The following is a 16,133-nucleotide window of genomic DNA, read 5'->3' on the forward strand; positions in this document are numbered from 1 at the left end:
ATTCAAGTCCCATTGAGGCATAATAAAAGGAGTGGGACGAAACCTATTAGAGAGACCCTTAATGAACCTCATAACAAAAGGGAAACTTAAACAATGAAGGCTGGTCTGGTAAACAAAGGAAGGCTGATAAGTGAAACCAGTCAATGTTACCCTATAGAAGAAAAGTGACTTATCAGCTTTTGGGTAAGTACTCGACTGGCAGAGTTAAGGGTCTGGGCACAGACTCAGGGGTCTCCCAGGATCAGGTAAGTACAGTTGTTACACCCTCAGCGGCACAGGGGCAGCCGGGTGCAGAGTGAGGTAGGCCCAATGTTATCCTATGGGAGGCAAGAGGCCCTTGGTTGGTGGCTGCTGGCTAGCAGGCCACACGGCTGTGGGATCTGGGCTCCTGGTCACTTGCTCAGGGCAAATGGGGAAGTAGATTGGAGTAGAGGTTGCACTGCCAGGGGTACTCGGGCGGCTGAGTGCAGGGTGCACTTTGAGAGGTAAGTTGGGTAGTTAGAGGATAGGTAGGTACCCAGGAGTTGGGCACAGGGGGCCGCAGGGCGCTGGGTGCAGGGGTGCCTTTAGGTGTCAGGAAATCTTACCCTCTGTTGATCGCGGTTGGGGGGTCCCTGCTTCTGAGGCTGCAGGCGTCGTCAGGAGCGTCGAGGTGGGTATTTGGGTGCTGGATTCGGGGGTCACAGTCGGTGGGGGGACGTCCTCGTGGTCTTTGTCCACTCACAGCACAGGCCAGGCTTGGCGGGTGCAGTGTGCAGGGTTTGCGGTTCCTGGCTGATGCCAGGGGTCAGTTACTTGCTTTTGAGCACTACCACTGCTCGTGGGAGTCCCAGATGCTTGGAGTCACAAGGTAGCCAGGTCCTTCGGGGTTTGTGAGGTTGCTGGCCACGGGAGATGCCGAGGTTTAGCAGGAGTAGGTTCGAGGGTCGACAGGCCGGTAGGGCTGGGGCCAAAGCAGTTGGTGTCTTCCTCTTGTTAGTAGCTGCACGGCAGGTCTTCTTGCTTCTTGATCTTCTTTGCTGTTTCGGAATCTGGATCTAAGAAAGGAAGGTTCAGGGTGCCCCTAATACTGAACTTAGGGGCATTACAAGTACACCCCCTATCCTGCCACTCTCCTGTGGGAAGGGGCAGTAGCCTAGTCCTGATTGGGCAGGGCTTCCCATCTGCAAGATGGCCAGAGCCCGGAGATGTGCTTCACCTCGCCTCCCCCACCTGAGGGGTTGGATTGGCAGAAGCTGGCACACCCCCTTTCCTTCCTTGGGGTTTCCGGCCAGTCTTCCCGCCAGAGTGGGGGTCAGAACCGGTAGGGGCCAGTTGCCGAGTACAGCAAGTGGCCTGGAGAAGCTCAAAAAGGCAGCATGCCTTTGAAGCTTCCACTGCCCATCCTGGGGGAGGAGACCTAACACCTCGCCCAGAATGTGCATTGTTGCAGGCCCAGGAGAGCGGATGGCTCTCTACCCAGGGGTCCAGCAACATGTCTGCTGTGTGGCAGCCTAGACATCCCCCTAGACAAGACGTGGATTGTAGGTTAGGTGCAGGGGGCATCTCTAAGATACCCTCAGTCGTGCATCTTACTGAGAAGTTTGATACCAAACTTTTCAGTCTTCAGTGTAGCCACCATTGTGCTGTGGAGTTCGTGTTGACGACCTCCCAGCACCATATACTCTTAATGGCAGCACTGCACTTAGTGTCAAGGAATGGACCTGGGTACTGTAGGGGCACAGGGCTCATGCACCTGTGCCCACACCACTGGCATAGGGCACCCAGCTAGAGGGGTGACTGAGGTATAACAGGGCAGTGTGTGTTGTGGGCATGGCAAACAGGGATGTGTGTGATGTCGACTCTTTGTTTTGTTCTGCACCAAGACACTCAGCCTGCATAGGCAGTGTGTGTGTGTCAGGGTACAGGGCCTCTAAGGGTAAGTGCTGCTGAATTTAGGGGCCTTCTCTGGTTACAAGGCCCTGGGTACCTAGGGTACCATTTACCAAGGGCTGAGATGTGACCAGAGATGCCAATTGGGTTTTGGCTGTTAGGCAGTTTTTAGGGAAGGAACACAGGCACAACAAGGAAAAGTGCATCAGTTATCAGGCAAAAAGTAGGGGGGGTTACTGCAACAGAAACCCACTTCCTTACACATGGGTGTCGGAGAGTCCCTCGGCATCGAAGAGAAAAGTGCGCACAGGAGACACCTGTGGCAAAGGAGGAGGAGAGACGTCATCCTTCCTATGGTGACGCCGGACCCAGGACACCGACTTAGACGACTTTTCCTTCGAAGAACGATGCTTGGACCCGTGTTGTGAGAAAGTGGCTCTGTATATAATGTTCCTTAATAGGTACAGGGTGTACAGAGTCCACAGTCCCCCAGGGTTTGACAGAGGTTAAAGTTAGATATAACCTTACTCTCTAAAGTGGTAGCTTGGTCGAGCAGTAAGGCAGTATCAGAGGACAGTGTAAAGCATTTGTTGCACACACTCAGCCAGCAAATGGTTTCACACACTCAATAACTGAACTCTAGGCCAATGGTTTTATATAAAAAAATATATGCTTGTTTTATTTTAGAACCAACACTTGGATTTAAAATATACTTTCTCAACAGGAGATGTTTCATATAAATACTTTTGCAATATGCAATAGACTTTAGTAAACAGTTACAAGTGGTTGCAGTAGGCAACTCTATTTTTAAACACAACAATACATTGAGCTCAATGGTAAATTCAAGTTATTTGCAACAGATTACTTTTGGAATTCCAGGACTGGATCCTAGCTTCAGTCCTGGGTCAGTTCTCAGAATCAAGTGATGAAAGTCGACTTAAGTACTGTAATGATTTTTAACTAATATTTAGCTATTTTAAAAGTTGACACTTAGAAAATATTTCAGAGAAAACAGTCAATGATTCCCTATGGAAGAAAATTCAGGTTACAGGTACAGTATGTTCTCGTTACTTTTGTAATCCAGTACGGGTGCCTAGACTCAGTACTGGGACCTTTATCCAAAACAGGTAAGTAATTACGTTTTCAGATATTATACGATTTTTGAAGAATATTTCAAGATTGCAGAAATCGACACTTAGAAGAAATCTCACAGAAAAACAGTCAATGGTTTCCTATGGAAGAAAATTGAGTTAAGGGTAAGTACAGTTGTAGGTATTTTTCAGAGTCAGTGCTGGGCACCAAGATCCAGCACTGGGAGCTCACCTAAGAGCAGGTGAGTAAATTCGTTTTTGTCACTCGGCTGATTTTTGGTGAATATTTGAAGATTTGAAAAGTCCACACTCAGAAGAAATTTCAGGAAAAAGCCAGTCAATGTTACCCTATGAGGAAAAGAGAGTTTGCGGTTTAAGGGTAAGTACTCGACTGGCAGAGTTGAGGTTCTGGGCACAGACTCAGGGGTCTCCCAGGGTCAGGTAGGTACAGTTGGTTCACCCTCAGCGGCTCTAGGGCGGCCAAGTGCAGAGAGAGTTAGGCCCAATGTTATCCTATGAGGGATAGGGGGGCCTTGTTTGGTGGCTGCTGACTGGCAAGCCACACAGCTGTGGGAGCTGGGCTCCTGGTCACTTACTCAGGGCAAGTGGGGAAGTAGGTAGGTGTAGAGTTTTCACTGCCAGGGCCACTCGGGCGGCTGGGTGCAGAGGGCTTTTGAGCCTTCGGGCGCTCAATGGATTTCAACGGGAAATCTCCGGTTTAGAAAAAGACTGCAAGCTCGGGGACGAGGACTCTTCAGGTGCCACCACCACTTCGAGAGGTAAGTTGGGTAATTGGAGTATAGGTAGGTACCCCGGGATTGGGCACAGGGGGCCGTGGGGCGCCGCGTGCAGGGGTGCCTTTAGCTGTCGGGAAATCTTACCCTCTGTTGATCGCGGTTGGGGGGGCACCTGGTTCTGAGGCTCCAGGCTTCTTCAGGAGTGTCGAGGGAGGTCCTTGGGTGCCGGACTCGGGGTCACAATCGCTGTGGGGTCATCCTCAGGGTCTTTGTTCACTCTGGCACTAGCCAGGCTCGGCTGGTGCAGAGTGTGCTGGATTCACGGTTCCGGGCTGCTGCCAGGGGTTAGAGATAGTTTTCAAGTAGAGCCTCTACTCATGGGAGTCCCAGGGGCTTAGAGCCAAAAGGTAGCCAGGTCAAAAGGTAGCCAGGTCCTCCGGGGTTGGTGAGGTTGCTAGCCACAAGAGATGCCGGGCTGGAGCAGGAGCAGGTTCGAGGGTCGACAGGCCGGTAGGGCTGGGGCCAAAGCAGTTTGTGTCTTCCTCTTTTCAGCAGCTGCAGGGCAGGTCTTCTTTCTTCTTGCTCTTCGTAGTTTGGAATCTGGAATCTGGGGAAGGGAGGTTCAGGGTGCCCCTAAATACTAGATTTAGGGGCGGTACAGGTAGGTGAAGGGCAGGGACCAATGGGTCCCCGTCCTGGGGTGGGTACACCCCCTATCCTGCATCTCTCCTGTGGGAGGGGGGCAGTAGCCTAGTCCTGATAGGGTAGGGCTCCCCATCTTCAAGATGGCGAGAGCCCGGAGATGTGCTTCACCTCGCCTCCCCCACCTGAGGGGTGGGGTTGGCAGGCTGGCACATCCCCTGTCCTTATTTGGGGTTTCCGGCCAAAGCTTCCCGCCAGAGTGGGGGGTTGCAGGGGCCTGGGGAAGGTCACAGAGGCGGCATGCCTTTGAAGCTTCCCCCTGACCATCCTGGGGGGAGGAGATTTAGCACCTCACCCAGGATGTGCATTGTTGCAGGACCAGGAGAGCAGGGGCTCTCCTACCCAGGGGTCCAGCAACATGTCTGCTGGGTGGCAGCCTAGGCAGCCTCAGAGCAGACGTAGATTTGTAGGTTAGGTTTGAGGGGGCACCTCCAAGATGCCCTCTGGGGTGCTGGGTACATTAAATCCCACACTGGCATCAGTGTGGGTTTAATGTGCTGAGAAGTTTGTTACCAAACTTCTCAGTCTTTAGTGTTGCCATTATGGTGCGGTGGAGCTCGTGTTTGACGAGCTCTCAGCACCATGTACTCTTAAATGGCAGCACTGCACTTACAGGGCTCAGGAATGGACCTGGGCACTGTAGGGGCACAGGGCTCCTGCTCCTGTGCCCACACCATTGGCATAAGGCACCCAGCTAGAGGGGTGACTGATGTATGCCATGGCAGTGTATGTGATGGGCATGGCACACAGGGATGTGTGCCATGTCGACTTTGTTTTTGTCTTGCACCCAAACACTCAGCCTGCAAAGGCAGTGCGTGTGTGTAAGGGTACAGGGCCTCCTCGAGTGGCACAAGGAGTGCTGCAGCTCTTAGAGGCCTTCCTTGGTCACAAAGCCCTGGGTACTTAGGGTACCATTTACCAGGGGCTGACTTGTGGCCAGGGTTTGCCAATTTGGGTTTGGTTTGTTTTAGGGAAGGAACATAGGCCCTGGGCACCTGATTGGCAGGAGTCTAGGGCACACTCAGCCCCTGGCCAACTTGCAGATCAGAGATTTTACAATTCGATCAATCAGGATCTTTCAGCGAGATTATGTACCCAGATCAATTCAATAGTTTCCTCTGTCCAAACACAAGGATGGATTAGTAAAAACGAGGCTGAATTTTTGGTGCACATGAAACCAAAGATCCTCTACTTTTACATCCTCCCTAAAATACACAAAGGGGTTTAAGTCACCCTCACCAGGCAGGCCCATTGTGTCAGGAATAGGTTCCCTGATTGAACCCTTGTCAAAAGTTCTGTGACCACTTTTGCAACTACTTGTCACTAAAACATCACCCCCTTTCTTAAGGATGCGAGGGATGTGTTAAATTTCATTGAGGAAACAAACAAAATGGATCAGATTGACCTCCTGGTGACCCTTGCCATAGAGGCCCTCTACACTAACATCTCACAATATGCCACCCTGGAAGTGATAGAGAACACTACTGTAGGAGGCTGGTTTTCCCCCACCCTGGTGAACTTTATCACTGAATTCACCACCTTGGCTCTAAAACAAAACTTTTTTCAATATGGAGAGAAATTATTCAATCAGACCCAGGGCACAACCATGGAAAGCACATACATGCCTAGTCTGGCATGTCTTTACATGCCCAATTACGAGAAGGAGAATACCCTGTTATGAAAACTATGCCTCTTCTGCTCACATTCTTGTATGGTGTCGCTATATGATGTTCTGGTCACCGATCACCTCCGAGGTGGGAGAGAGTGGGGTATGTTGTTGTGCTAATTATGGCCTGGAAATCATGAGCACATGATTGCTTTCCCGTATTTCAGTAATTTAGAGACCTTCGGTGCTTGAAGAGGTCTCATGTTATTAGCCTGCAATTTAGTGTGGCATCTGCCATCATCCGATGGGGCAAAAACTCTACCACTATTGGGTGAATTTCTATTCCTCTCTGGCTACGCAGATACTATTATGTCCTCCTGATCCCTGATATGTAAGATGTGGGTTGTCCACTAGTGTGTCACTTGCCTGTTTGTCCAAAACTCTTTTTAAGTGCCTTACGATTTTGCACTTTCACTACTAAGGGCTGATTTGGCGTTGCATGCATGCATTGTTGAAGTGTCCTGTAACATTTACATTTCGATTACGGGTATGACTCAATACCTGTACATTCACCTTTTTTCATTTCAGGTCGTTTTTTGTTAATACCAAAGTATAATATATCCACTTAGGATTATCTTTAAGTGAATGTGATGGGGTATTTTTGTACACACACACCTTAAGTAAACCTGATCCTTACTAGATTAGGTCTTCGGTCCTGAAGAATTTCCCAGATGAATAATGACTTTAATTGGCACATGTAGTGCTATATGCACTCATATGTATTGGGACCACATGACGATCTTGGACTACCATTGTTTTAATTAACTATGTGTTTAAATGTTCTCTATCTTGAATGTAATAAATCATGTTCTGTGTACTAGCATTTGACCTTGTGATTTCATTTTGTGTCTATTTAGCTTCAAATTAGGAGTGTTTAGCACACAGTTAAACAGCCTTGCCTGAAACAGAACATATGGGATGTGCATTTGAAAGTATGAGAGAGAGAAATGTGTGGAATGTCCTTCTCTGTCTCGGAGTATAGTGCTGAAGACAGTGGTGCGCGAATGTGCATTAGGTTATGCATTGTGAAATTAAGTTTTACCTATTAGCTTTAACGTGCCCTAACTCCATATTTGAATTCTGACTCGGTCTGGTTTGAGTTCTGCACACAAACAGGTTACTCACATTTATTTAGGTTATTCTCTCCTGAGAGATGGACACATCTGCTCAGTGCTGCATTTCCTGACTTGAGGAGTCTCTTCACCCCAGGATTGTCATTTAGGATCTCCCAGTCTTGTGTGGGCTAAGATGTAGATATTGCAGCTGGTGAGGTATTTTCTCTGATTATTGGTATAGATATAGAGTTATTTCTATATGTGTTTTTGTCTTGTGTGCTGAGTGAACAGCCTGTGAAGTATTTTTATTCATTGGCACTTGTTCATTGGCATTACCTGATGTATGCTGTAGATATATTTTATATGCTTCCTTTCTGTTTATACATGTCCTTTATATTTGAGTCTTTCATTTGTTAGTGTTTATATCTTGTATTTGATTAATTGCATTTGACAGTGCTTGTTTCTCGCATTGGACGTCCATTATTATTATGTGCTTAAGTTTCGCTCCCTTGCATTTCACTTGTGAATGTTTCATTGTTATCTGACTTGTAAGTGTTTATTATCTGCATGTGTTTTACCATAATTATCTGCTGGTGTTTTATATTATTTGCTTGCATATAAATATAGAAGTATATTTACATTTGCATGTTGTTTTCATTTGACATCTGGGAAAGCCTTTCTGCTAGAGTGTGTTGAACTAATAAAACCCCACGCTCTATTCTAAAAACGGTCTCTTGATGTGCCTCCTTTAGTGAGAGTGGGGCCCCCTTCCAAGTGTTTTCTTGCTTTACCGAATGAGTCTGCTAGTTAGTGCTGAATTTCTTTTATTTGGGAGTGTAAAGCAAGAAACATGTTGACAGTTTTATACAGCTATGAGCAGTATCAGACCAATATTTCCACATTCAGCCACCCACTGCTTTAAGCTATAACAAGAGGACCCATATATTAAATTTGTCAGGATACCTCTTGGTTACTTTTAAATCACACCACACTAATCTACACCTATTTACACTCAGAACACCGCCACTTATACTTCACAAACAGCATCTAAATCAAAAGATCTCTGGCAAAGAGTGCCTTTGAGGGGCCCGTTAGGCATTACAGCTCCGGCACAATGAGGAGCTGCCCTATAATGAAGCATGACACCCATTTGAGTGAGTGAGGGCAATTTCTTCAGAGCGATCAGATCCACCGATCTGGTTTCTCAGTTCATCACTGACCTTATCTCTGTTGCAATTTTAACTTCTCTTGACTGCATACTTGAATGCATAATGGGAGTGAGGGTTTTGTCAGAATCAGATCATATGGAAACTGGGTGCGCTGCAGGGGAGTCAAAGAGTAACCTCGGCTAAGGCCATACACTTGAGTCGGCAGGGGCTCAACCTCCGGCACAAGGGGCATCGATTCGGGGTCAATAAAGAAAGGATTGGCACAGGTCTTGGAGCTGGATTGGAAATCTGCATCAGTCAGTATGGAACCAGAGATGGGCTCAGAAGGCACCGAAGGCGGACTCCCCTCATGGCATTAACTCTACTGTAAGACCCTATGGATCTTTGGGGCCGAATGGCGCACCAAAGGGAGTAGGATGAGGGCCAAAAATACACATCAGGGCCTCCTTTAAAGAACAATTGTTACTTACCTGTAAACAGGTGGTTCTCCAGTATTGTTGTCTTTCATAGATTCACATGCTTGAATATTCTCCGTCGTCGGAGTGGGAGTCCCACGGTAAATAATATAGCAATATATACAGCCATAATATATATATATATATATATATATATATATATACATATACATAAGTAATCATATAAAAACAGAGATATAAGTAAGTGATAACATCAAGAATGTCCCTATATGAAATCTCCATAGAGATACATGGAAAGAGAAAAAAGACATTCGCAGTCTATCTCTGTCATTATGTTAGTCCAAACTACGGCCAATCAGGCGCCAGCTCCTCTCTAGAACCTTCTCCTCAGAGCTCCTCACCTCAGATTTTCATAGCACCAAAGTGACTTTTAGAGTGTATGAGGAGAAGAGAGCCTCTGAAGGGAGGAGGGAGGGTCGCATGTGAATCTATGAAAGACACCAATACTGGAGAACCACCTGTTTACAGGTAAGTAACAATTGTTCTTCGCCAGTATTGGGGTGTCTTTCATAGATTCACATGCTTGAATATAGAATAGCTAGCAGTAACAATCATCATTGTTTCCATGATCACACAGCTTCGAAATTGTAATGACAATCAATCTTCTTATGCATATGACAGTACTGAATAACTGTAACAGTATAAATGCATCATTATGTCAATTATAAATGGAAACAATATGGAGGAGGGAAGGAAGAGGCTCATCTTATTTAAAAAGATTGCGAAGCACTGCCTGCCCAACTGCAGCATACTCCTCGTTTAAAGTTGTCAAGCAATAGTGTCTTGTAAACGTGTGTCTGCTCGACCACGTAGCTGCTCTGCAGATCTGATGCAAAGGCACTCCAGCAAATAAAGCAGTTGAGGAAGACATTGCTCTGGTGGAGTGAGCCCTCACTGGTGACTGCAATGGCTTGTTTGCCTTTTTATGGCAGAAGACGATGGCTGCTGAAACTCAACATGCAATAGTTGGTTTCGTCACTGGACGACCCTTGTGAAAGCGTCCAAACGCTATGAATAGTTGATCAGTCTTTCGTAAAGCAGCCGTTCTGCTGATGTAGAATGTTAAACATCGTTTCACATCCAGGGAATGTAATCTCTGCTCCGCAGGAGTTTGCGGATTAGCAAAGAAAGTTCTTAAAATCACTGGTTCATTAATATGAAAGTCTGAAGGCACCTTCGGCAAGAAAGTTGGATTTGTACGCAATACTACAGAATCTGGTTTGAACTGTAGGAAAAAGGTGGATTTATTGTAAATGCATGAATGTCACGGACGCGACGTGAAGACGTTAGCGCCCGAAGAAGAGCCACCTTCCATGTTAGATACTTCAACTCGACCTTGTGAATCGGTTCGTTCGGTGGTCTCATTAGTTGAGCCAATACGATGTTCAGATGCCACAATGGAGGAGGGCGTCTAACAGGAGGAAATTTGCAAAATAACCCCTAGAAGAATTGATGGATAATCCTTGAAGAACAAAGGGAAGTTGAACCATCCTGACGGAAACGGGAAATTGCCGCCAGAAAAAACCCCTAAAGGTTGCATGAGAGAATCCGGAGTTAGCTAAATGCAAGAAAAAAAACGGTAACAATTGTTCTGGTGTGGAGTGAAAACGGGTGCACCCCATTAGATGCACACCAGTGGAGAACCTTTTCCACTTTAATTTGTACGTTTTCACCGTAGAAGGAGCCCTCGCCTGAGCCAAAATGTCTCTACAGTCCTGTGGAATGACTAAATGGGCACATTCACAGTGCTCAGGTTCCAAGCTGATAAGCTCAGTGAGGAGGGATTCGGATGACAATTTTTTTTTTTTTCCTCTTGTCCATCGTGAGAGATCTGCACGAGGATGTAGAAGGATTGGTTCGCATTGAGACAGTAGGAGTAGTTCTGAGAACCATGCCTGCCGAGGCCAACGGGGGGCTATAGAAGTAGATGGCAAGGTTGCCTCCGCATCTTCCACAGAAACTCGAGGTATGAGTGGGATTGGGGGAAGAACAAACGTAGTCAAACAGATTGTACCAGTTCATCAAAAAGGCATTGCCCAGAGATCCTTTGTGGGGATGCCAGCTTGCGTAATCTCGGCATTTCCGGTTCTCTAGTGTGGCAAAGAGATCGAGCTGTGGGCGACCCCATTGTTGAAATATCCTCTCTAGAGTTGGTTGATGCAACTCCCATTCGTGGGTCGATGAGGAGGACCTGCTCAGGGAATCCGCCAGGATATTGGATACCCCCGGTCGATGAAATGTTGCAATCGTGATGCGATGGTTGACAGACCAATCCCAAATCGACTGAGCTAGTCGAGACGGTTTCTGAGATTTTGTTCCGCCCTGCTTGTTTATATAGTGCATGCAGGTTGTATTGTCTGTCTGTATCAGGACTGATTCTCCTTGGATTAAAGGATGAAAAGCTTTGAGAGCCAGAAATATATAGCCATGAGTTCCAACCTGTTGACGTGGCAGGTTTTTTTTTTTTTTTTTTGACATATTGACCATTTTCCTTTTATTGATAAATCCTCCAAATGAGCACCCCATCCTTCCAGAGAGGCGTCTGTTATTGTCATGTCTGGTATCATTGTCAGAAAAGAAATGCCTTCCGTTAGATTGAACGGTTGTGTCCACCACTTTAGCGCCAACCTCATCCGATCTGTGACGTTTACAACATCGTTTAAAGAACCTGTAACCTGGCGTTATTGGACATCCAGTTCTCCTTGGATGGGGCGTGTCTGTAATCTGTAATGAGGGATCAATGCAATGCATGATGACGCCATTTTCAGAAATGACTTCAATATTCTTACAGAAACGGATCTTTTTGATCTGATAAGGGTTACCAGTCGGAGAATTTTTTGAAGACGGTCTTGGGAGAGAAGTGCCCTTGCTGACACTGTGTCTAAAGTTGCTCCCAGAAAATCCGTGCGATGAGAAGGCTGTAGATGGGACTTTGTGGTATTTATGGAGAGCCCTAAGGCGCGAAAACACCTCCTGGCAAAGATGTGTGTGTTGTAGAAGTTGAACTTTCGATTGTGATTTTAGGAGATAGTCGTCCAGATATAGAAAGATCTGAACACCCTGGAAACGTAGGACGCTACCACAGGGGCTAGCACCCTTGTAAACACTCGAGGGGCCGAGCGTAGTCCGAATGGTAATACTTTGAACTGGAAAATCCTCTCGACCCACTCGAAAACGAAGAAATTTCCGATGTTGTCGTAGTATGGAGATATGCAAATATGCATCTTGGAGGTCGATTGTTTCCATGAAATCTCCTTGTGAAAATAATCGCAAGATCTCTACAAGCGTTCGCCTATGAAAAAATTGTTTCTTTAGATACCTGCTGGGGGGCTTCCATTCCCCCTTCCTTTTGGTGATAAGGAAGAATCGGGAATAAATCCTTTCCCTCTTTTGAGATCTTGGTACTACTCCTATGGCTCCCTTGTGTTATAGAAGTTGAACTTGTTGTAACAGTTCTTTGATATGAGCCGGTGGTAGTCCGGTAGGTGGTGTGGGTGGAGGGAATTCGATGAACTCCAAAGTGTGACCTCTTTCTATAATTTCCAAAACCCACCGGTTCCTTGTATGGAGGACCATTGAAAATAGTACCGATAGATTCGACCTCCAATATTCTGGGACTGATACAAGTCATGTCTCTTAGGAGTGGAACCCTTGTAAGAGGATTTTCCTCTGTAAGTCATGGAAGACTGCTGTCGAGAAGTTTGCTGTTGGTTAGAGGAATATCGGTTTGAACCCTGGTTATAAGGTCGATATTGATTGTTTCCTCTTCGAAAATTAAAGGAGGTGCCGCGTCCGCGTGCACCCCGAAAGGGCTGTTTTCGAAATTGCAATGTGCCCAGAGAGCGAGCAGTGTCTGTATCTTTCTTTATCGATTGGAGAGCTTCATCCACATGATCTCCGAGTAAAGCCTCTTCGTCATATGCCATGGTCTTTGACGGTTCCGGCAGTTGCTCAACTAGTGTTGACATATCCGCCCATACTTGACGGTCCTAACGACCCAGGACGGCTAGAGCATTAGCCGCTCTCACCATGGTGGAAGCCATCGAAGAGAATTTTCACCCTATGGCATCCAAACGACATCCACCACGATCAGGTGGTGCAGTGATCGTAGATGCAGGGTTTCTAGCCCGGCGTTGCGCTGCCTGTGTGACTACAGAATCTGGCTTCACTTGACCAGTGAGGCACGCTGGTGCTCCTAATGGTGATTTGTACTTTTTCTCCAATCTAGGCACCCGTGCTGGAAGACTATTTTAGGCCTTCATAATCTTTTTGCCTTCCTCCCAAATAAATTCGATTATAGGGATTGTATGTGTTTGTTTAACAGGCTGATCTTTGAAATCGTACAGGAAATAATCCTTCGTTAATTTGAACCTTTGTGCTGTCCTATCCCTTAACTGGTGGAACTTGCATATCAACAGGTGGTGAGTCACCAGGTAGCACCGGAGAGGGAGATGGTGTTTAGGCATGATAGTTATCCCACTCCGCCATACCATCATCATCATCATCAGCATCGCCACCATCATCGAGACTCTCACCATCCTCCCTGTCCTGAGGAATTTCTTCTTCTTCTTCAGTATCATGAGGAGGTACTGTCCGAGTTGAAGAATGTCTCAGCGGTACTGTAGGTATTACCACAGACAGTATTGGAGCCGGTACCGGTTCCGATATAGTTGTTGGCACCACTGGAATAAGCGGAACCACAGACACTTGTGGTGATAAAGGAAAAAAAAAACGCCGATTATAGTCGTCCAACATGAGTTGCAGATTAGTTATCAGTGACAATGGTAGCGTCGCAGTTTGTCTTCCCTAGGAATTTCTTCCTGATAAAATTGTTCCTCATCATCACTATTATCTTCCTGGCATCTTATTACTAAATCTAAGGGACTGTGTGCCGTCCCAACCGATTCAGCTAAACCTTCTTCTGAATCTTGATCTGAGTCAGTGGTAAAACAATGGTGAAGGAAGGCGGGAATCCTCCACCGATATAACCTCACCTGACATATCTTGTCAAGTACTTGGTGGTAATGGTAATAAAGGAACAGCAGCAAAGGACGAAGTAGTCGCTGTATATGTGGAAGAGATTTGGATTTTTAATGACCTCTGTGCAGAAGTCGTCTTTTTTAAACCCTTTTTTTTTTTTTTCACCGATGAGACTGCAGTCGACGGGCTCTGAGGCATTGAAGGCTATTGAAGACATCTTCGTAGACGGAATCGTCGACGGAACCATCGTCGACGGAACCACCATCGAAAGAATCATTGCCGACAGAACCATCGTCGACGGAGCCATCGTCGACGGAGCCATCGTCGACGGAGCCATCGTCGACGGAGCCATCGTCGACGGAGCCATCGTCGACGGAGCCATCGTCGACGGAGCCATCGTCGACGGAGCCATCGTCGACGGCGTCGGAAACCTCGTCGACGATGAAGCCAGTTTTTTATTTATTTTTTTAAACTGGAAAGTTGAAAACCTCACTAGCCTGAGAACTATGTCTCGTGGGCGACACAGCAGTATTCAATGAAGAAGAAGTGGCAGATGTCATAGTCAGAGACATTTTCTTCTTTTTAAGGAAAGGAGCAGGTAACTCCTGTACACTACTGCGTTTTGAGGCTGTGAGGGAACGGCCAGAAGTAAAGTTTTCTACCTCAGAAAATTACTTCATCTTATCCTTAAGTCTCTGGAGCCACAACAAGAGACGGCCTTCCCTGTCTTTCACAGTTTTTTGTAGAAAATTCTACAGAATTTACATTCACCCACTTCATGGTTAGGGTAAAGACAGTAAATACACTTACTGTGTGGATCTTCTGAGAATAACGTAGCTTTCCACAAAAGAACAAGGTTTAAACAAAGACTTGAAGTCATCCTGAAGAGAAAAAACTGAGCAGAGCTCAGGGAGACTCCCTTTCACACGACGTGCGGTAGAAAATCTGAGGTGAGGAGCTCTGAGGAGAAGGTTCTAGAGAAGAGCTGGCGCCTGATTGGCCGTAGTTTGGACTAACATAATGACAGAGATAGACTGCGAATGTCTTTTTTCTCTTTCCATGTATCTCTATGGAGATTTCATATAGGGACATTCTTGATGTTATCACTTACTTATATCTCTGTTTTTATATGATTACTTATGTATATGTATAGTTATATATATATATATATATATTATGGCTGTATATATTGCTATATTATTTACCGTGGGACTCCCACTCCGACGACGGGGAATATTCAAGCATGTGAATCTATGAAAGACACCCCAATACTGGAGAAGCTTTGAACCGCTGTGGTGTTGGCGATGGCCTGGGAGATCTGGTTCAGTATTTCAAAATACTGGGTGGTAGGACGCACATTCGTCCTTCTGAGGTTTATGCTTGGGGAGTATTAGAATTGTAGCTACTTTCAGTTGCTGGGGAAGGCCCCTGCACTCGGAGGCTCATACATTAGTAGCTGGTCTGGCGATAGCTAAAGGAAAGCCGTTGGGACCCACTGTCTTGCCTGAATGCATGTCAAATATTGCTTTCGCTATCTCCTCCACCTACAAGGGTTTGTCTAACATTGTCCTGTTGTGGTCCTAAAGGGTTGGAAAAGGTATGTTATCAGCAGATTGGCTAGCTCTCGTTCAGGGATGACTCTCTTTGCATATAGTTATTGGTAGCATAGGCCAACTGTTTGATTAAATCCTCCACTTCATGAATTTTTTAGGTTGCCCCCTAGTATTAGACAGTAAACTATCCAGTTGGCAACCTCTAGCACCAGCCAATATAACAATTTCTCAGGCTTGTTCCCAGCATTATAGACACAGCTCTGAGATGCCATCCAAATCTGTCTGGATTCGTCTTGTTACAACTGTTTAAGGTGGTCCTATCTACATCCAAATGATGCTGAAAGCCATTGTCATTCTGTCTCTGAAGCTGCCTCACCAATTTGAGAATTTTGACTTTGATGTCGACAATTCTTTCTGCCTTCACCAGGTGTTTGGCTTTAAAGAATCCCTCTCTCTATTTGGAATTGTTGCCTTTCCCGGAGTACACACTGGGATGACACAGATCTTTTTGTAATTTTTTTGTATCTGGAGGTCTCCCTGTCCATGAGCCACCAAGTGGAAAGGTGTCAAACGGCTTGCAGTCCTTCCCATGGCTGTCCCATGTCACCTGCAGGGGAACATGGTCTGAGTTTGCCACTGGTGTCACCTCTCCAAGGTCTGTGGCAGGCATAAACAAGTAGTCTATTGTCTATTTTGATGAAAGGGCTACTGAGAGGTGAAAGCAAGACATTTCTTTTTAAATACATATGACCTAACTTCAGCCTAGACACATATTTGACTTATGTCATATATCCAACCAGGATATACATAATAAAACTACTCAAGTTAAGTG

At 46.1% G+C, this 16,133-nt stretch overlaps 1 protein-coding gene across 4 annotated transcripts in view; it reads right to left on the bottom strand.

Moving 5' to 3' along the window:
* The window catches only part of RICTOR (RPTOR independent companion of MTOR complex 2), a 1,453,900-nt gene that overhangs the window by 1,097,860 nt on the left and 339,907 nt on the right, over nucleotides 1-16,133 (bottom strand). The window lies entirely within an intron of this gene.

The sequence above is a fragment of the Triturus cristatus genome, chromosome 2_1 (assembly GCF_964204655.1).
Source record: "Triturus cristatus chromosome 2_1, aTriCri1.1, whole genome shotgun sequence".
NCBI classification, from domain to species: Eukaryota; Metazoa; Chordata; class Amphibia; order Caudata; family Salamandridae; genus Triturus; species Triturus cristatus.